The 22,611-nt window shown below is 39.3% G+C and overlaps 2 long non-coding RNA genes across 2 annotated transcripts in view; one reads left to right on the plus strand and one right to left on the minus strand.

Moving 5' to 3' along the window:
• The window catches only part of LOC111734931, an 18,712-nt gene extending 2,206 nt beyond the window's left edge, over positions 1–16,506 (minus strand). Inside the window, exons 1-2 of the long non-coding RNA XR_002778632.1 lie at positions 16,495–16,506; positions 8,639–8,645 (exon numbers count right to left, since the gene is read on the minus strand). This is a non-coding gene — a long non-coding RNA (uncharacterized LOC111734931). The remainder of the gene's footprint in view (positions 1–8,638; positions 8,646–16,494) is intronic.
• LOC105307902 lies at positions 4,766–22,533 on the plus strand. The gene is made up of 3 exons (XR_002778634.1): positions 4,766–5,147; positions 18,636–18,680; positions 19,883–22,533. It is a non-coding gene; the product is annotated as an uncharacterized LOC105307902 (long non-coding RNA).
• The last annotated feature ends 78 nt before the right edge of the window (positions 22,534–22,611 follow it).

The raw sequence follows: 22,611 nt of genomic DNA on the forward strand, positions 1-22,611 counted from the left end.
TATTTTTTGTCTTTAGGGACAACTGGACCTTCTGATGGGCTGTATGTGGATTAGGAGGGAAACAATATGATCAAGAAGGATTCTGGAGGCTTTTATCTGAACTGGGTAAATCAAGTGACCCAAAGAAGGGGAAAGACTAAAGGAGGTATAGGTTTGGAGGCATGGGGATTAGGAACTCTATTTTCATACCTTAAGATACCTCTTAGGCATCCAAATTTTGAGATGACAAGTAGACAACTGGGCTATACAAAACTGTTGCTAAGTGAAGAGGTAGGTGAGTGCTGGCATATCACTGGCATTTATAGCCAGGGGACTAAATTAGATTTCTTATGAAGAGAGTGTACATATGCAATAGAATGGAGAGTGCCAACCAAAATGGCAGCTAGAGGATGAGATGGTTGTAAATGCCTTGCTGATACTTGCTGTTATCAGTAGAGAGGATCTGCAGTGCAATTTTCTTCAAGAATTTGGAAATTAAATGAGCGTTAAACTGTAAAACTAACATATAATGGGCCAGAGCAGATATGCAGTGCCACTTTAATGATATAGAACGGTTCTAAAATCTGTAAGACTTCACTGTAATCTGTGTTATGGGATAAATTGTGCCCTCACAAAATTTATACATTGAAGCTCTAACCTGCAGTACCTCAGAATGTAACCATATTTAGAGATAAGGTCTTTTTTTTTTTTTTGCCTACAGCACCTGGTCTTCCTCGGTGGTCTCCCATCCAAGTACTAACCAGGCCTGACCCTGCTTAGCTTCTGAGATCAGACATCGGCTTGTTCAGAGTGGCATGGCCATAGACCAAGGACCATGATTCCACTGGGGCACAAACCCAGGACCTTGTAAATCAGACGTGCTAACCCTACACTATAGAACCACATCTTAGAGATAAGGTCTTTAAAGAGGTACGTGAGTTAATATAAGGTCTTTTGGATGAGCCCTAAATCAATATGACTGGTGTCTTTATGAGAAGAGGAAATTTGGACACAGATATATACACACAGAAGAAAGATCATGTAAACACAGAGGAAGACGACAGACATCTATAGGCCAAGGAGAAAAGCTTGAGAAGAAACCAATACTGCCAATGCCTTGATCGTGGACTTCTGGCCTCTAGAACTGTGAGAGAATAAATTTTTGTTGTTGAAGCCACTCAGTGTGTGGTATTTGTTATGGTAGCTCTAACAAACTAATACAATCTGATTAAATATAATACAGCGAGTAAAAAAGTGTCAATGAGAAAGGGGTTTAATCAACTAAGGAAGCATAGAAAAAATAAAATATGCAAGAGGTCAGTTACAGAGCAAGTTGGAAGTAATACCATCTCAAGGAGAGGTAGTTAAGGCTTAAATCCAAATGAATCCATGAGTTAGTCACAAGAGGCTGAAAGAATAAAATATTGGAGGAGAGGGGAGGAGCAGACAGATTATAAAGACAAAGTGAATCTATAATGTGACTGTGCAGAAATAGAGCAAGATGTGGGTAAAATACTTCAAGGTACGAGGCAGTTTCCACCAATCTTGTAAATATTAGGCTGAGCTCACCAAATTTCATATTTTTGCATATCTCAAGGTCATAAGACCTTAGGCAGAAAGGCTAGCTCAGACAGAATGTGTCACTTCATGTGTCAGAAGCTCCTAATGGTCCAGTTTCACCATTCAACTTAGAATTTTAACCTAGATTTTTTCTAATTGGCTCATTTTCATCCCATTAAAATATGACATATTTAGGCCTTCCTGATAGTTAAATATAACCATAAGACCAGGTTTTTGGCTAATGAGGTAGAAAGAAGTGTATAAAACTTCCAAGAGATCTCCATGAAGGCTGGTCTTTGACTTTTCTTCACTACTTGCTTGGAATGTAAAAATGACGATTGAAGTTACCAAACTAGGAATTAGGTTCCTGATAGGTACAAGGGTTACATGTGCAAAATAAGTTGTATGATGAAAAAATACTGGGAATGGAAATATTTATAGTCTGAGGCTTGTCAGAATGAGGATGACTTCAATGTGGTCCCCTACCATGGGAATTTTGCAAAGCAACTACTGATCTTTTGTTTTTCTTTGTTTGTTTGTTTATATCACCTATAACCCTAAGAAAAGGCACAAATTGCTTTATTGGTTCCAAAAGCATTACAGATCCTGGACTGAATAAAATGTTAGGAAGTCACCAGTTAGCTAGATCAGGGGGTTTCCACTGTGGACAAATTCTACTAGAAAAGAGATGGCAAGGATTACTTAATGTGATAACTATTTATTGAGTGACTACTATGAGCCCGGCACCAGTCTGCCATTTCGAACACAGCAATGTTAACAACAGAAAAAGATCCCTGCCCCCATAGACCTTATATTCTAGCAGCCAGCTACAGATATTACCTAAGAAACATGTAAATAAGTAAATTCTATGGTATGTTAGAAATTGACAAGTGTTACTAGGATAAAAGTAAAGAAAGATGACAGAATTTGGGAGTCTGTAGAAGATTACAATTTTAAATAGAGTGCTCAGGATAGGCCTCACTGAGATGATATTCGAGAAAACATCTGAAGGAAATAAGGTAGCTAGCCATGTGCCTATCTGGGGGAAGTGAGCTCCAGGCAGAGGAAACAGCCAGTGCAGAGGTCCTCAGGTGGGAGTGTGACTGGAGGGATATAGGAGGCAAATAGGACTGAAGCCAAGGGACCCAGAGAGAGAATAACAGGAGAGATGAATGAGAGGTGAAGAGGGGCGGGGAGGTGCTTATCAGAGGCTTTGCTGGACATTTTAAGGCCTTTGAATTTTCCCTGCAGGGAATAATAAGCTATTGGAGGGTTGTGAGCAGAAGAATGACATGATCTGACTTACATACAAGTATCTCTCTGGCTGCTGAGTTGAGGCATGCATCTGACTTAAGCCAAAGGCCTCCTTCAGTTGTTCTTACGTTTCACATCTAGATAAAGAGACAAGCAGGTGAAATATGGAGATGTGGCACAGGCAGCAAAAGAAGTTAAAGGCAGCTATGGAGTCAGCTATGAAGAGGATAGTTTTGAATCCTGTGCTGAAATTCCAGAAACATTTTCCAACACTTATTAAACCTTTTGCAGTGCCTGCCCATTTTTGTGCCCTAGAGAGTGTGTTTACTTTAAATGTGCAAGTCCAAGGATGTTAAACAGGTCCCACTTGGTATAGTTCTGTCTCCTCTAGTGGACAATCAGAGCCAGAAGCCTTAAAACTTTGGCTCATCTTCTTTGGTTCACTCCAGCTGCCCTCCTTCTAAAACAGGGAAGAAATCACCTTTGATTTCTCAGCACCAGTTTGATCAAGGTAATGGCATGGAAAATGTTTATATGTACATCATCATTCATTCAATGAACATTAAGCACCTGCTACTGGGGACTTTTCTAGATGCGGTGGATCTAAACTCTCTCCTTTTATCACGTTGCTTATATTCCTACATATAATCAAAGGCACTGACTTGATGTATTAAGAATAATAGACTTATCATAAGTATAGATATATACGTATATATGAGATAAAGGTTCTGAGGAGGGATTGACTTACATTGCCTGCAGAGTCGGGGAGGCTTCATGAACCTGGTTTCCCTGGAGCTGCATTTCGAAGTTGTGGAAATTCAGGGAATGGTGTCTCCTCCAGGAAGGAGTATAGAGTAAATAAAGAATAGTTATAGGAATCTAATTAAAGTTATATTACAAAAGGCCTGAATTTCCTTGCTAAGAAAATCAGAATGAAGACTGTAAACAAAAGCAGGACAATCCTATCATCATTTATATCTTTTAGGTATCTTTTTGCAGTGTCAAAGATAGACTTAAAATTTACAACAAAATTTCTTTCCTTTCCTTTTTTTTTTTCCTTTCCATATTTGACCCTTAGTCCTGTAGACACGGGCATTATTGGAAATTAGGAGTTTCTCCTATGGAGACCACTTAGGGGCTACTTTAATAGTTGGAAAGATAATAAGAGATTAAATCAGAAATGTTTCAGTGGCAACAGAGAGGCAAGGAGAGATGGAAAGTTTTCAGGGATACCAGGGGGGCATGTTACTCTGTGTCGCCTGCATCTATACTATTATGTCATCTCAAATAATACTTGACGGGTGAGGCTTTCTCTCACTCGCCCTGGCAAATGGCTCATGTGGGGTCTTTTTCCAAAGCTAGCGAGGTACTTTAGGCACACATCCCTTTGTATGGCCATTAGCTTGCCATCTTCTTTACAGCAGGAATAATACCTTTTCATCTTTGTGTTCCTCGAGCCTTCTGATGGCCCGCAAAAAGGTGTGCTGGCTGGTCGTTGAATGAATGGAAAATAGGCCTTCATAAATGCCTGATGATCAAAGGCTAACTGGCGGCAATTGTTCTAGCAGTAAAGGTTCAATGATAGCAAGGCAGTACTCTGTATACTACCATTCAATCTAACCTTTTGTAGCAATTAAAAACTTTTTTTTTTTTCAATTAAGGAGGGAAATTCCCCGCCCTACAAATAGCCATAGAGGCTCTAGTATTAGCTTCAAAATAACTTTTTTCTTTGGCTGATTTTATCGAGTGGCTATATGACAGGGAGTGTTCTAAGAAGACCTTAGTGAAGAACTAGAACGGGAGGTATAGGTTTCTCTACAAGTTGGATGGTGAAGGTGAACCTAATTGAAATCTCAAATATCCCAATTGCACGCCGGCGTGCCGGAACCAAACCATCGGTGCTGCAATTTCCGGGCGGATGCCTAAGTATGTTACGATAGATCTATTGCTTTTGCCTGGCGGAGGGCTCTCAGGAGAGGACCGCGAACACTGGGGATGCGGAAAGTACGTCGTGGTCTCGGGTAGCTTGAGCCGCTGATATTCGGAAGGCCGCGCTGGGCTCGTTTGGCGGGTCGTGGAAGCGAGTGGGACAGTTCTATATAAGGTGACGCGCGCCTTGCACAAGAAAAAGAAGACCCTTCGCTACAGTGTCCCTATTTTGGTGACGGAGGTGGAGAGGTGAGCGCCAGGAGGCCTGAGAAGGTCGTGTTCTGGCAGGATTCCGGAAGGGGCGGGGCTCTCTGCTGGGCGGGCTGAGGTTACGTGGTACCTGTAATACGGAAGGCAGAAGTCTGGGATCCTGGCACCAGCCAGCCAGTGGATGGATTGGGAGTTTCTAGACAGCCATCTTCATGGTGAGACACTTGCAGGAGCTAACAATAAACATACATCAGAGTTAGATTTTAACCCAAGTCTGGTGATTACAAAGTCTGCATTCTTCTACTTAATATAGTATTCAGCTTCTCAAGATCACTGGGACCAAACGCAGTTACTTAATAATTGTACAGTTTGGGGCATTTCAATCCATCAGTTAACTAGTTTGTGAAATGGGCTTAATACATATGTGACATACTTGTAAGGAAATATACAGGGTTTAGCACAATGTCTGTCAGTTTTTTAGGGACTCCCAAAGTGGTAGCCGTGTTCTCCTTTGTGTTTCTATAGCTCTTTGTACGTACCCTCGTTATATTACTGCTTCCATGATATTCGATGGTGTTCGTTATGTGTTTGTGTTTCATTCTACACTGAGTGCCCTGAGATGGGGAGCGGCGTGCCCATTGCTCAAGAGAAGAGATCGACTATGGGAGGATGAGACTTCTAAGTCAGACCGGAGTTGGAATCTGGACAGCTCCCTATGCTCTGTGACTTTGGGCAGGTTGTTTGATTTTGCAGTTCTCACCCTTATCCATGAACAGCATAATTTGGATACAGTTTTGGAACATGGTGTAGGCCTTACAGTCTGAGTTATGTCCAGTTATACTGGTGAGGCCAAGGATAAAGCCACTTCATTTTAAACATAAAATAGTCTATTTTGGGGAGGGGTTGTAATCCTTATCTTTGATGGCCAGTCGGATATATTTATTGGCTTATGGACACAGTTGGAGTCGGACAGACAGAAAATATTGGATTCAAGGCCCTTAAATCTCCAACAAAAACTACTGGAATGAACTCAAACAATATATCCTCTTTCCCATGTGGGAATGTTATGTAAAGAAAATATTATTGTATATATCCCATAATTACTACGACATCTTCAAGGTGGATTATTTCCTATGATAAATATTGGTAATCTTTGTGAAAGAACATAGAGAAGAAGGTTTTAAAATACCGAGTAGACACTAATAATTTTTTCCTTTCCTTCAAAATAAAGATTTTGCTGCTTTAGCTTCTTCCTTACCCATTCCTTTAATTTCCTTGGCTGATATCATCAGTGACCCACTACTTTCTAAATCCAATGCTTTCTCATCTTTATTCACTCTGACAGTTTTATAGTAGGTGCTAGCAATGCTGACTTTCTGCCTTTAGAAAACCATGTTGTCTTACATAAACCCATTCCACTTCCATTTTTTTGCTAGCTTGCAGCTCTTCTTCATTTTCCTTCATGGTTTTCTTTGGTCTGTCCATTAATCTGTATTTTTCAGTTGGAAATTCAAAGAGCCGAGATTTGCCCAAGACAGTAATTAAAGTATATGAACAAGGATAGACAAATAGCCAAGATTAAAAATAATAGAGAGTCCAGGAAAAAAAGACCCATGTATATCAATATCTGATTTATTAAAAAAAATTAAGACATTATAAAGTACTACTAAAGTAACTTCTTTTAAATATATAGTGCTGAGACAAATATTCACATGGTAAAAATTTGAATTTTAACTCCTATCCCACACCACATAAAATCAATATTCCATTAGCTATACATCACATGTAAAAGATATTTAAAATTTTAGATAACATTAGGTCATCTTTTCAGAGCAGAATATAGTTCTTAGATGGGGTATAAAAATCATTATAAAGGAAAATTGAAAAATTGGATACTATGAAAATTAACTGTGTTCATCAAAAAGTAACATTAAAAAAGAGAAAAGACAAGCTTTGAACTAGGAAAAGGTATTTGCCACACATACAATCAATAAATGGTTTGTGTCCAGAATATAAAATGAACTTCTTACAAATCAGTAAAAGGAAAAAGTCTTCACAAAGGAAAGCAGGCTATCCACGTGGCCAATACAAATGTGAAAAGGGCTCAGCCTCATTTATCAAAGAAGGAAATGCTAATAAATATAACAATTAGATACCAGTACACATCTGACAGAATGGCTAAAATATGTAAAGAAGAAGGGGAAGAATAGCAGGAATTGGCAAGGATGTGGAACAGCTCAAAATCTCACACTCTCCTGGTGGAGTTTAAATTAGTACAGTTAATTTGGAAACAAATGTGTGCCTATGCATCAAGATACATACATGATTGTTCTTCGCTGCATAATGACATAGTTCATAGCAGTGAAAAACTAAAATCAGCCAAATATCCATTATCAGCAGAATAAAAAAAAAATTGTATAATGGAATACTCTATAACAATGAAAATCAACAAACTACAGCTGTATGTAATAACAGATGAATTTCACAAGTGTAATATGGAGTAAAAGTCAAATATAAAAGAATATGTAATATACAGTTCCATTTATATAAACATCAAAAATTGTGCTTAGGAATTTTTGCTTCAGTGGTAAAATTATGAAGAAAAATAGAAATTACTATATAAATCACAATAGTGTTTATCTTTTGGGAGAGGTAGGAGATAGTCATTAATATATGGGAATTGATCTTGGTCAAGGGTTTGCACATTATGGCCCATAGGCCAAATCCAGTCTGCCTCCTGTTTTTGTTAGTAAAATCTTATTGGAATACATCCATATCTTTTTGTTTACTTTGTCTATCACTGCTTTTGCTACAAGAGAATTCAGCCGTAGTGACAGAGTCCGTATTGTCTGCAAAGCCTAAAACGTTTTCATCTGGCCCTTTACAGAGAAAGTTTGTCAACCCTTGTTCTCGGTGATGGTTATATAAGTGTTTTTTTTGATCGTTCATTGAACTTAATGGTTTTGATGTGCAATTTTTTTGTGTTTTCTATATCACAGTTTTTTTAAATTAAGATAAGCAGTGGAATGTAGTTAAGTGCTCTAATGCAAACATTTCCAAATCACTGTGGAAGCACAGCAAAGGGTCAGCACTCAAAGCGTGAGAGTATGAGGAGTCCCAAAGGAAGTGATTTTGAAGCTGAATCTGTAAGCATGAATAAGATTGTCCCAGCTGCCTGAAATGGGGAAGGACATTAGCAGCACAGGAACCCACATGCGTGAAGGCAAGAAGTGTGAGAGAAGAGAGCACATTTTGGAGAACAGTTGTGGTTTGGTAAGGTGCCATGGGAAGAATGCTAAGAAATGAGGCCGAAGAGGCAGCTGGGACCTTGACAACAGATGATAGGGAGTGCCATTTTACAGGTTTAGAATTGACTGTGGAGGTGGTGGTGAATAAAGGGTATCAAGCAAAGATGTGAAAACTCAAGTTTGCATTTTATTAAGATGATTTTGGCACCAATATAGAGAATAGGTAGGAAGGAGACATGACTGAAGGAGGGAAGAGGCAGCTAGAATGTTGTATTGCCTAGAAAGGAGCAATTTTAATAGGCTGCTACCTCTGCACTGCATGCCATGACTATTTAAAAGCAATTTTAGTATTCTGCTATTAGTATGTTCACTGGTGCTGTACTGAACTGTTTTATCTTAATCTATCCCTCACATCATGCTCAATCTGGATTTTAACTCATTCAGCAACTAATCTTTACCTTTCTTCTCAGATTTGATGCATGATCTTGACTTCTCAAATATGACTTCAATGTTTCTCAACAACAAAACTGCCTTAGGTAGCACTCCTCCAGGGTTAATGTGGCCACCAAGACCCTGGTGTCAGTCACCCTCCCTTAGGCAGTGTTCCCTTCTGGCCTTTCTGGCTAAAGTAAGACTAAGTTACAAAAAGTGAGAGAGAAATGGTGAAGATGCTAACTGAGGCAGCAGAGTTAGAGCAGAATAGAGGAGAGAGAGTCAAGAAAGATTTTAAACTGGAACTGACCAGATACGGTGGCAGATTAGATGTGGTGATAAGGAAGAGGGAGAAACTGAGTGAGGTTCCAAGGTTTCTGAGTTATGCTGGTACCAGTATAGGGGAAATAGGAGACAGAGCAAGTCGATATATTTTGTTCATTTAACAAACATCACTGAGTACCATCTGTATCCTAGGCACTTGGCTAGGATCTGGAAATTCAAATGTGAATATGAGTACACAGTCAGCTGAGTCTTCATGTGAGCTTCACAGTAGCCCTGTTGAGTCTAGACAATTATTTACATTTGACAGATGGGCTCTGAAATGACCTCATAGTTAATGGTGAATCTACCACTCAACCCAAGCCTTTTGCTTCAGGGCTTTTTCTTCAGCCAAATAAGGTGAAATGTGGATGGAAACAGTGTACGAGGCCTTAGAGGAATACATTTCCCCACCCCAGAGGTACTAGCAACAGCCAGAGCGTCAAAATAAAACACACGAACAAGTTTGTGTTCACTGCAGCCAAACCAGGGTTACAGGGTGACTGGTAGGCAGTGTCCACTAGCAGCTTTCTTGTTCCGTAGTTGGCTTCTGTAGCGACTATCATCACCTTTTACAGATCCTGCTGGCCTTGTTCTTTCAAGCTTTCATTCTTGTATTTACCATGTATTGCTTGGACAGCTACTAAGTGATGGACACTGAGCTAGATATCAGAACAACAAAAAATCAGACACATTCTGTGCCCTCAAGAAACTCTCAATCTTGTAGATAAAGGCATATATATTTATAAACATGTGAATGAAATGAGGGTTTGGGGGCTTTGGGAGACTTAAGGACATGGCATAGGGAGCACAGAGGAAGAAGTGATCAGTTCTCTTGGGATTCAGTCTTGAAAAGCAATAGTGTTGCTTTCAGAAGGACAATTAAGCAGATATTCAGGAAAGGCAACAGCTTGAATTAAGCTACATAGCCGAAAAAGTCTGGTGTTGGGGGAAACTTTCTGAGATCTTGCTATTTGCATGGGTGTATTAATTAGCAGCTGACCATGTTGATTTATAAGGCAAAAACAATATCTACTCTTAAGAAAGTGATAGACAGAAGAAGATTTAAGAAAATGAATATATGTTTCAAAGGAGACTAGGTAAGAATCAGAGTTAATACAAAAATCCACCAAACAGGTAACAGGTTTTATCATGAAATGACATTATACGTGAAGATAAAGGGAAGAAAAGTTTTCAAAGAGAGCATGTCCACCCATGTCAAATGAGAACTGATTACTGAGTTTCAACATAGAAGTCATGAGGGTTTATGAAAGTCATTTCAGAGGAAGAGTAGGGATAAAGTCATATTGGAGTGGATTGAAGACAGAATGGGACACGAGGAAGTGACAACAACTAATATGGAAAACAAATATTTTGCAGTTAAGGGAGGTAGAGAAATGAAGTGGTTAACTGGAGAGAGAAGACTAAGTTGGTTAAAGTCATATTATGGCGAACCTTTTTATATTGGCAGTGGGAACCCCTGAAGATTTCAGAATTGGAAGATTCATTGAACGTGTAGCGTTGAAAAGAGGAATGTGGCAATAATAACTTGAAGGAGAAAGTGAAGCTGAGGGACCAGTGAGCAGAGAGTTCAGCATTAAAGGGATAAGGATATGAACCTGGGTGGTGGCTACCTGGGTGGAAATTAAACAGAAATAAGGACCAGTATAGAAGAATAGTGATCTTTGTTGAAAGATTTTCGACAAAGTGCCGGAATCCCTTAAAAACAAAACTTGGAGCTGAAAGGAAGGTAGATAAAATCTTACTTTACAAAAGAGGAAACAGACCCAAGAAATGAAGGTGTTAAAGCATATATCTTACATGAAAAGAAATTGTTACATGTATACACATAAATTTATGTATTTATGTATTCAGAACATAAATGTACCTGAAGACACCCCAGTTAGCAGTCCTGGATAACATCATCTGAGCAGTTTGCTCCTTGGTCCTCAACAGCTCGCATCTGGCAAGTGGTAGGACCTTAGGCTTTTCTTATTCATGTCTCTTAGGTGTTCCCAAAAGGGCAGGGCTATGGTACACATTATCAGAATTTTCCCCCTGCTCTGGAGGACATCAGCTTAGACGGCTGGGCTCATGAGGCCTCTGCTCTGCATTCCTGTTCTGTGGTCATCTTGAGTCTCTCAGCTCGCTCTCTCCTCTATACATCTACAGTCCTCAGTCACCCGCTCTCCTGACATTCTGGGTGTGGTGGTGATGCCTTTCTCTCTTCCAGCTCTGGTTAGAATTTGTGCACCAGCTATTCATATTGCTGCCTCCTGCAGCTACTCACCTCTGCATCAGCTTCATTTATAAGGAAACACTTCCTTTTGTATTCAGCTCTTTTAGAAGGGAAGTTGCTTAGGCTCTGGTGACACAAGACTTTGTTTCACAGTGTCCACTCTTCTCCCTGGGTGCACAGATGTTTGTTTAAAGGAGTGGGGGCGTTGCTAGGTGAAGGCATGTTCAAGGGCAGACCCATTGCCATTGCCACTCAGACATCACTGCTGATTCTAACATAGGATGTCTGGTTCCTTTATCACTTATGGGGACTTGCTTTCCCTTTCTACAGCTTGGCCACCCCAACCATTGGGTATGTATTGCCATCTCTAGACTGCAAATACAAACCCTAAAAAGTTACTTTCCATAGGTCTTTGAGCTACACATGAAGCCGATAATGGTCAGGCCTGTGTTGTGTATCCTTATTGATTCAGTGACAGTTCAGGAAGCTTTGTTGAGAAGTCTCTCTTAACTTGACAGTAGTCTGCTACCTAGGGCAAATTGCTTAACCACTCTGGGTCTCATTTTCCCTAACTGGTGAGGGTGAAAACAGTATAGATTAAGCCCTTAATACGATGCATCTCATTCAGAGCTGGCATTTCAGCTCCGATCCACATAAGGGGTTTATGTATGTGTGTAATCACGTTTGTATGCTTCATATCAAACGTTTACATTACATGCATAGCCACTTCAATTGAAAGATCCTTACAGAAGTTAAACTGGAGTTTAAGTGAAAATGTTCTCAGATACTTCCTCTCCTTTATTCCATTTAGTTTTCTCTTCCTGGAGGTCCAGAGTATGAGTGCTGCCTACAGGAAGATTCTGCTCTCTTCTTAACAAGAAGAGAGAAAGCAAGGGTCATTGGGGCAGGAAAGCTTGCTGTGGAGGAAAGGCAGGGAAAGTTGAATGTTTATAGCCTAGAATTGAGCTGTTTGAAATCTCCATCTCACTTCAGACCTTATCTGAAATGTTGCTTTCTGCATGTGGACACCATGTGGTAGGAGTAGTGAAGCCTTTAAAAGGCAGGCTATCATCTATGGCAGATAGCAAGAGACCCCTATGGGGCAGAGAGTGAACAAAAAGCATCAATATGTAACTAAGGAAACGGCACGAGAGAGCCTCATCTGGGGCTTTCTTAACAAGAGAAAGGTGAATAGAACCAGAGCTCTAGGTAGAATGAAGAAGTGTTTATAAAGTGCAGACACTTGAGCTTTGTATTTACTTGTTAATTCTCAGAGGGATGAATATCCAGAAACTGAAAACTGAAACATGTGTGCGTGCATGCGTGTGTGTGTGTGTGTGTGTGTGTGTGTGTGTGTGTGTGTGTGTGAGTGTGTGTGAGAGAGAGCGAGCGAGAGAGAGACAGACAGACAGGCAGACAGTGCAAGAGCGAGTGCGAGCTAGCGAGCAGGAGGAGAGGGAACAAATGTACGAGAGAACATACACAAGCTGGGGTGATCTCATCCTTCAAGATATGGCCAAGACTGATAAAAAGCCCCATACTCCAATTATGGAAATACTAAATATCTCCCAAATATATTTCTGTGAATATATTTGGGAGAGACCCCTCAAGACCTTCACTGACCCACACTTCTTCCACTGAATGTATTCATTTTATAGATCATTTCCATACCCTATTCACCAGCCTGCCTAAGTTGGAATATAGTTTTGCCTCTTAGCTGCTACATGACCTTGGACAAATTACTTAAACTCTTTGTTTTTGGTACCTCACAAAATGGTGAAAATATCACTGCTTATGTTATAGATTTGCCTGTGTTATTAAATAATTTAATTACGATGAAACAAATACATTTGTTTATGTAAAAAGCATAGAATACCACTTGGCACATAATAACTATTTTTACAGTAATATAATTTTGCTGACCTGTTGTTATTCATCAAACCAGATGTTGAGCTGAGGCTGTCCTTTATTTCTACCCAAAACAGACCTACTAAAAATGTTGTGGGGAGGGGAGGGGCTTTACTAAAGATTGGGGAGATGAAGGAATTTGCGTTTCATTTGTGCCAATAACTTAGAATTTCAGGGTATACAGCTCTCTTCCTAAAAGTTCCTCAAACATTTCCAGTTTGAACTTATTCTCCTCTCATTCTCCACTTATCCCACATTTCTAATTTTCATGAATGCAGAGTAGTTTAGATATCTGTTTCTTTGCCTTTAGCTCTACTGACCTATGATTTCATGGTCTCATCATCCACCCCCAACCTGTTTATTAAGAGTCATCTTAAGCAAAGGTATCTCCTTCTTCTGTAAGCATATACTGTGTAGTAAATACAGTTTCTAACAGTTCTCATGAATTCTTTAATGCTGAAGTATGTTAAAAGCAAGCTGAGTAATTGTTTTATCATTGAAGCTATCAGTCCGGTTATAGGTGTTCTGTAAATCCACATTTTCACACCCAAGAGTACAAAAGTAATACAAGACTGTGAGCCCCTAAAGAGCAGAGATTGAATCTTATTCATCTTTATATCCGTATAGGTGACTCAAAAAATAATGTATACTTGTAATTCATTGTCTATTTCTTTTCAGCAGGAATGAAATACTTTCTTCTGGGAGAAGGCTTCAAGCCTGGTGTTTGTTTGCAGTTAGAGGTGCAAAGTTGAAGAATTTCTTCACTCCCATAATGGCAAAGCAAATGATTCCTTTTGGGTTCACCTATGTACTAGAGACCCAAATGACATTTATTCCACTGCATAATCCCAGGAACTTTTAAACATCCTGAGTAATTCTCATTCTTCTCAATTCTTTTCACTGGACTTGATATCTAACTAATTCCTTTTTTAAAATTTCATTTTTAATTAGTTTCAAGTATACATTGGTTAGACATCTATATAGTTCATAAAACAATCCCCCAGTTGCTGTCTTCTCTCCCCTGATCCTCCACCTAGCCAACATATTAATGCTAACTGCATTCCTATGCTGTGCTTCCCATCTTCGTGACCATCCATCAGCTAATTTGTACTTCTTTAACCCTTCACCCCATTCTCCCGTTCCCCCAACCCACCCTTCCCTGTGTCCATCACCAAATTGTCAACTCTATTTGTGAGTCTGTTTTTGATTAGTTTTTTCCTTTTATTTCTTAGATTCCACATATAAGCGAAATCATATAGTGTTTATCTTTCTCTGTCTGACTTAAATACCTTCTAGGTCCATCAAAGCAATATCTTTTTCCATCCGCTTCCTTTTAGTCTGTGTGTGTCTTTTAATCTGAAGTGAGTCTCTTGTAGGCAGCATGTGTAGGGGTCTTGTTTTCTTATCCATTCAGCCACTCTATCTTTGGTTGGCGCACTTAATTTTTTTCCATTTGAGGTACTTATTGATAGGAATGTAGTTGTTACCATTCTTTATTCCTGTTTTTGATACATGTTTTTTCTTCTTAAAGAAATCCCTCCAACATTTCCTGTAATACTGGCTTAGTGGCCAGTATACCTTTAGCTTATTTTTGTCTGGGAAGCTCTTTATTTGTCCTTCAACTCTAAATGATAGCTTTGCTGGAGAATGTATTCTTGGTTGTAGATCTTGGGTTTTTACCATGTTGAATATTTTGTGTCAAGCCCTTCTGTCTTGCATAGTTTCTTTTGGATGTTTCCTTGTAGGTAACTATATGTTTTTCTCTTGCTGCTTTTAATATTCTTTCTTTGTATTTAACTTTGGCATTTGAATTATGATGTGTCTTGGTGTGTGCCTCTTTGGATCCCTGGTTTTGGGGATTCTCTGAGCTTCCTGGGGTTGTATGTCCGTTTCCTTCACCAGGTAAGGGAAGTTTTCCATCATTATTTCTTCAAACAGCTGTTCAACATCTTGTTTTCCTTCAGGTACGCCAATCAGACGGATATTTTAACCCTTAATAGTGTCCTATATGCTCCTTAAATTATTTTTATAGTCTTGGCATCTTATCTCTTGCCATTCTGATTGTGTGTCCTTGGCTTTTCTGTCCTCTAGATAGGGCATTTGATCTTTTCCTTTATTCACTTTGTTTATTCCCTTGTTTATTCCATTTAGTATACTTCTCATCTCAGATAATGTGTTCTTCATTTCAAATTGGTTCCCTTTTATAATTTCCATTTTTATGTTTTTTTTTTATCTCATTGTTGAAGTTCTCGCTGAATTTATCTACACTTCCCAAAAGTTCTTTGAGCATCTTTATAACCAGTGTCTTGAATTCTGCATCTGTTAGATTACTTAACTCCATTATATCTGGATTTCTGTTTTGTTCTTTCATATGGTTTCTGCTTCTTTGTCTTCCCATTTTGGCTGCCTTTCTGTGTCTGTTTCTATGTACTAAGCAAAGCTCCTAAGTGTCCCAGTCTTATTAGTGTGGATTTGTGAAACAGGTGTCCAGTGGCACAGTCCTGAGAGGGGTTCAGCTACAGGCCAAATATAGCCCAAGCCTGTACCCCTCTGGGTCCACCTGGGTCAGCAAGCAATCCAGAGATGCTGTGCTTATAGTCATCTCAAATGGCCACACCAGAAACCGAGGCCAGCTGGCTCCAGTGTGAGTCTAGGTGCTGCTCAGCAAGGAGCACCTGACTTGCTGAAGATATACTTGGATGTGGCATGGGTGGGGCTGCGAGTTAGGGGAAGGGGGGTTTCAAGGAATCCTCTGGGTGAAGCGACCTCTGTTATCCAGTTTAATGAGGTCAGGGCTATGGTGGCACTATATCCACGCACTGGGAGAGGGGAGGGCTCAACAGGGAACAATGAATACTGTCCGTACTTCTGTACAGAGCGAGTCTCACCTTGGCCCTCACTCCGACGATGTCTCCCTATAAGTCCCTGGTGCTCCCTGCACACAGTTAAATTGGCACTGGTGCTCAGAGCTAGCAGGTCTGTCTCGGCAAAAATCCACGACACCTTTAAGAGGCATCTGCTGCTCCTGCTGTCTCCGTCTCACTCAGCCGCTGGAGACCGGGCAGTCCCACATCCTCACCCCATCCTACCTTCTGCCATTGCAGGATGACTTCTTGGATTTCTCCCTAGTTATATGGCTTATTCATCTAGATCCCATGTGATTTTTCCTTGCTGCTGCTCCTTGTTTCCGTCACAACTTTGATTTGGTCTCCAGAGGGATGAACAGAGCCTCTATCATCTATGCCATTTTTCTTCATTCCTGTAATAATTCCTTTTGACATTCAGGTTCTTCTGTAGAATAGTAAGCAATTTAAATTTTCTACCAAATTTAACAATTTGACCAAGGTTATTCCTCTAGAGGAGTATTTCTGGGAGAAAAAAGAATGGGAGAAATTTCTAAAAGGGAGAGGTGACATTCTCTCCTCTAGAGACATGTTATTTCTAAAATGGCAAATATCCTTTTGTTTCCTGTACAGTTTTGTTTAAAATATTTTTGTAATAAAGAGTGTGACTTTTTTGATGTTTGACTGACATCTTTTAAGTCTCACCTCTCCTTTTCTCCCCTTTGTTTCACATATGGGCACTCACACGGGAGCCACCTGGCCTCGGTCTCTGGTGTGGCCTGTAAGAAAGCCCGGGTGATCTTTCCTTTGTGCCTGTGGAATTTCATACTGTGTGTGGGAACCTTTGTCCTTGTCACCCTCCCTAGTCACTATAAAAACCCCAAGCCAATCTTCTTTTCCTGTTTGGGAGCCACTCTACTCTCATTATACGAGTAGTAAAACTTTCTATACCTTCATGGGTGGGTGGGTGTGTCCAAACTAGATTTTGAATATATTGAATAGGGGTTTATCCTGACCTTACAGTGTGTCTGCAACAGTTTTATTAAATATTTAATACATACAAATGAATTTTTATGTTTCAAGTATAAAAGTGCTAATTTTTAAAAGTTCTAGACCTATCACCCAATCTAAGAAATAGAACACTACCAAATATATTTGAAGTGCTTTTCCCTGATTTCAAACTGCTCACCCTCGATAAACCTATCCCTTAACCCAGCTAATCAGGGTATTAATTACCATGGATATTTGATTGTTAATCACTCCCCTTATTTTATTTTTACATTTTAACCAAAGATGTAAATGTTCCTAAATTATGTTTGTTTTGTTTTACATGTTTCTTAGCTCAATATAGATGAAATCATACTGTATACACTATTTGGGTAACTTTCTCAATAATACATTTGTAAGTTTTGTTCATATTTATAGCTGCATGCATTAATTTTCTCTACTACATTGTATGTCCATTGTGTTTATATATTGCAAGTAATTTACAGATTCCCCTTCCAGTAGAGGTTTGGATTTTTCTCCTATCTTTTGATCTTACATATAAGATTGTGAACATTCTTGTGCATAAGCTCTGATGAAAATGTGTAGGAGTTTCTCTGGCGTGTTTGACAAGGAGTTGAATTTCTGGATTATACAATATCCAGTTTTAACTATTTGATGGTGACAAATTGATTTCCAAAATGGCTTTAAAAATTTATGTTCCAATTTTATATCTATTTGGATAAACAATTTCCCAGCACCATTTATTAAAAGGTTCTTAACCCACTGATCCATATTATCACCTGTCAGAAGTCAAGTTGCATGTATAGATGTTCCTTGATTTACCATGGGGTTATGTTCCAGTAAACCCATTGTAAGTAGAAATGATCACAAGCCAAAAATGCTTTTAATATATCTAACCTTCAAACATCATAGCTTAGGCCTAGCCTCTTTCTACTGAATGCATATCACTTTTGCACCATCATAAAGTCAAGATTTTAAAAGTCAAACTGTCTGTATATGTAGCCTGTTTTCTGAATCCTCTATTCTGACTGTTAGACTGTTTTTGTCTGTTCTGTACAAGTACAATTTGGGCTTGTGAATATAGCCTAGTTATAAGTCTTGATATCTAATAGAACAAGACTCCCACTTTAATATCTTTCTTCAGGAGTGTCCTAACTATTCTTGGTCCTTTGTTTTTCCGTAGAAATTTTAGAAACAGCTTATGAACCACCAACCAAAAAACAAACAAAACCTCAAAACTTGTTTTTTATTGGGATTGAATTGAATCTATAAATCAGTTTGAGGAGAGTTGACATATTTGCAATATCGAGTCTACCTCTATATAAATATGACATTACTCCCCATTTATAGAAGTTATCTTCATTGTCCTTAAAGTATGACAGTTTTTACAGGAAGGGCTTGGATGTTTTTATTTAGATTTATTCCTGGCTACTTCATTTTTATATGCTGTTGTAAATGTAATCTTTTTCTAAATTAGGTTTTATATTTAAAAAGCTGTGTTTTGATGATGTATATAAAAGAAACTGATTTGAATATCTTGGTTTTGATTCCAAATTCAGTAACCTTACAAAACACTCATTTCAATAACTTATCTATAAATTATTTTTATTTTTCTCTGCATCTCTAAATAATAAGAGTTCTGATTCTTCCTTTACAGTTATTGTATTTTTTTAACTGTTCTTCTTGCCTTTAACTGTTATATAGGAATGTCTCGTTCCTGATTGTAAAAGAGAAGGTTTTTATCATTAAGTAAGTATGCAGACTTTTTGTAGATACTCTACACACTGATGGCTATCCTGGGAGTGCCCTTTAGTTGTCTAACAATGAAATAGTTGAGACTGGGGACACTGCCTCTCTCCAACTCAGTGGGAGGGGTAAGCCTGAATGTTAACTCCACTGGGACTGGAGGCTCTCCTTCCTTGGCATGCCTAAGTCCCGTTTCCCTAAGATCATCAATAAAAATGAAAACACATGATCATACAGAGGCTTGGACACAGATCTTTATGGCAGCATTTTTCTCAATAGCCAAAAAGTAGGAAAAAACCTAAATGCCCATCAACTGGTAAATGGATAAACATAATATGATATAATCATACAATGGAATATTATTGGGCGATGAAAAGGAGTGAGGTATTAGATGGTGTTGTGCTGAGTGGAGTTAAGTCAGACAAAGACATGTCATGTGCAATCTAGAGAATAGGATAAATAAACAACAGAAACAAGCTCATTGATACAAAGAGCATTTTGATGGCTGTCACATTGGAGGGTGGGGGATGGCTGAAGGGGGAAGGGATTAAGAGGTACAATTTGGTAGTTACAGAATAGTACTGGGAATGTAGAGTATAGCATGGGGAATATAGTCAGTAGTATTGTAATAACTATGTATGATGTCAGATGGGTCTTGGATTTATTGTGGTGATCACTTCATTAGTTATATACATGTCTAATCATTGTTGTATACCCAAAACTAATATGTCAACTATAATTGAAAAAAATATATAAAAATTCAAAAAAAGGAATAAAGGATTGATATATGCTACAACATGGGTGAACTGCAAAATCATTATACTCAGTGAAAAAAGCCAGTTGCAAAATGATAGATTGTGATTCCCTTTATGCTAAATGTCCAAAAAGGCAAATATGCTAAATGTCCAAAAAGAGGTAGAAAATAGGTTAGTGTTATCTAGGATTGGAAATGGAAATGGAAACTGGCTGTAAGTGGACATGAAGTTTCTTTTTAGGGTGATAGAAATGTTCCAAAATTAGATTGTGGTTGTACAACTATAAATATAATAAAATTCATTAAATGATACACTGAAAATGGGTGGATATTGTGTTATGTAAATTATATCTCAATGAGGCTATAAAAAAAAAGATTACTAAAAGCAGCTGATGTTCCATGATAATTATCTGACTGACTGGTTTCTAAACCTAGTCCTCTTGGTGTCTAGGTCCTGCCTGATTATTCCCGGCATACAAGGCTGCTTGCATGGAAGTTAGGATAGCAAAGGGGCAGCAGAGGAGCATCGCAAACAAATCACTAAACAGATGCCATTTACTCAGATCCTTGCTACCTAAGTCCTAACTGTATTTCCTACACGAAAGGCCACTCATACTCTCAAACAATAATGTGCCTTGTAGCAAGGCTACAGTACCCATCTTCCTCACCCCCAGGGCAGAACCACACCTCCATCCAGCAATGCTCTGGCCCCTACTGGTCTCTGCATTGGATTATGAGAAAAAGGAGGAATTGGGCCCCACCCAGATCCCCCAGGATCCTTTTTACCAGTTTGGTATGCCCATCCCCCAGCTGCTGCAGGTGATGTTGCTCACAGGTCACACCCTCATGGTTCTCTGGTATTCTCACTTGCCCCTGTTTGAATGAAATTGCCTCACTAGAAGGTACTTATTTAGAAGTTATACCCTGCAGTAATCCTAGAGATATCTGTGGCTGAGACACCATGTGAGGTCTCTAGAAAGCACCAAAAGGAGAGCCGCAGTGCAGATATAAACTGGCCACAGTCATTGGTCACCACAGTGCTGATGAAATGGGCTCATGAATGGAATAGCCCATGATGGCAGAAATAAAGGCTATGCATAGGCACAAAAACATGACATCGCTCACCAAAGCTGACATTGCTACAACTGCAACCCTGCCTGTCAACAGCAGAGACTGATGTTGAACCCCTTCGATAGTGCATGAGTTTTTAAGGAGACCACCAGCCACTTAGTGGCACTTGATTACATGAGACTCCTTCCACCTTTGGAAAGGCCAGCAATTCATTTTGACTAGGACAGGCATATTTTATAAATGTACATTTACCTTTTCCTTCCTGCATTGATTTGGTCAACACCTCTATTCAAGGGCTCATGGAGTATCTGATCACTAACATGGGATCTTCCACATATTGTCACTTCAGATGAAGGGACCCAATTTATAAAAAAAGATGTTCAGCAGTAGGCCCGAGCCTGTGTGATTAACTGTTCCTGCTACATCCCATATCATTCATACGCTGCTAGCTTGTTAGAGCACTGGAATGGCCTCTAAGAAACAGCTAAAGCAACAGCTTGGAGATGATATTTTACAAAGATGGGGCACTCCTTCTGGATACAGAATATATATATTAAAGCAGAGGTTGGCAAACTGGTTCAAAGGCCAAATCTTGCTTGCTGCTGTTTTACAAATAAAGTTTTATTGGAACACAATGATGCTCATTTACATATTGTCTATGGCTTCTTTCATGTTACATTGGTAGAGCTGAGTAGTGTCAGAGACTCTATGGTCCACAGAGCCTAAAATACTTTAGGCTCTGGCTCTTTACAGAAAAAGTTTGCCACTCTTGCCTTAAACCAACGATCATTGTATGGTCCTGTGTTACCGCTGAGAAGAAAGGAATGAGAAGGAGGACAGCCCTGTTCCAGCAACCTGGGAACTTTTGCTTTTAGTTTCTGAAGCTTTAGGCTCTTTAGTTTAAGAACTAGCAGTCTTTGTTTCTAGAAAGGGGACACGTCCACTAGGGGACACATTTATAGTTCTACTAAACTTAGGCTGTGGCTGCCATTGACATTTCGGGCTCATTGTGCCAGTAGACCAGCAAGAAGAGAAAAGAGTTACCATATTTGAAGGAGTAATTGACTGATAATCATGAAGAGGTAGGGTTGCTGCTACATAATGGTGGTAGGGAAGAATATATTTAGCACTCATTGTGAGCCACTGGCGTATCTCTTAGTACTCTGAGCCCAGTTTTCACTGTAAATCGGCAAGTAGAGCTCATCTGTCCAGACAGCAGCATGATAACCAAACTCTCAGACCCCTCAGGTGACACCACCAGGGAAGTTACCTAAACCAACAGAATGCCGGCTCAGGAATAGAGAATGGTTAGTAAAGGAAATAATCAGTATCTGTTCTGACCTCAGGACCAGCTGCAGCATGGAGGCTGTAGTTTCATCTCACTAACTTTTCTATTAAGTTTTCCTAGAAATTTTGATCAACCAGCATCCTGGGAGACGTTATAAAAGAATGGAGTGAAAGAAATGTGCAAAGCAAGTGGACCTGAATTATGCAAGGGGTGGAGCATAGCAGACAATGTTGGTGCTCTGTCCAGACTGCCTGGGTTTCATTTTTTGCTTTCGAATGCTCATTCTTCTCCAGCTGCTGCATGTGATGCTGCTAATGGCTTACACCTGCAACATTTTCAAGAGGCTTGCCCTTGGTAGATTGGAGCAACATTACCGGGAGATGTCTGGAAGTTATGCACTACTCATCCCTGTAACAACCTGTAAATGGTGACTGCCTAGTGCCTCATTCCTTATAATGCAAGAAAGACCATGGCGCAGTGTGTACATCAGAGCTCCTGGAGATTTCAGGCTGAGGCTACACTGAGCTGAAACCAGTCTTGCTTTGCTTTTTCTCTTGGTTGCTTCTGTTTTCCCTCATTTTCTTAAAAGATTTTTTTTTTTTAATACAGTTAGGAGGATGGACTTTAAAAGATGTTGTTGATATGCTGATTGGTCTAAAACAGGCAGCCCATGGGTGTGTTTGGCCCAAGATTGCTCATGTAATTATGTAATTTCTCTCAATAAAAAACTTGATTATACCTTTGCTGCTTTTGTAACATTTATTCTATTTTTTCCCTAATATCTAAAGTCGGAATGCTTAGTTCATTAATTTTGAGCCTCT

The sequence above is a fragment of the Pteropus vampyrus genome, unplaced genomic scaffold (assembly GCF_000151845.1).
Source record: "Pteropus vampyrus isolate Shadow unplaced genomic scaffold, Pvam_2.0 Scaffold15, whole genome shotgun sequence".
NCBI lineage: Eukaryota > Metazoa > Chordata > Mammalia > Chiroptera > Pteropodidae > Pteropus > Pteropus vampyrus.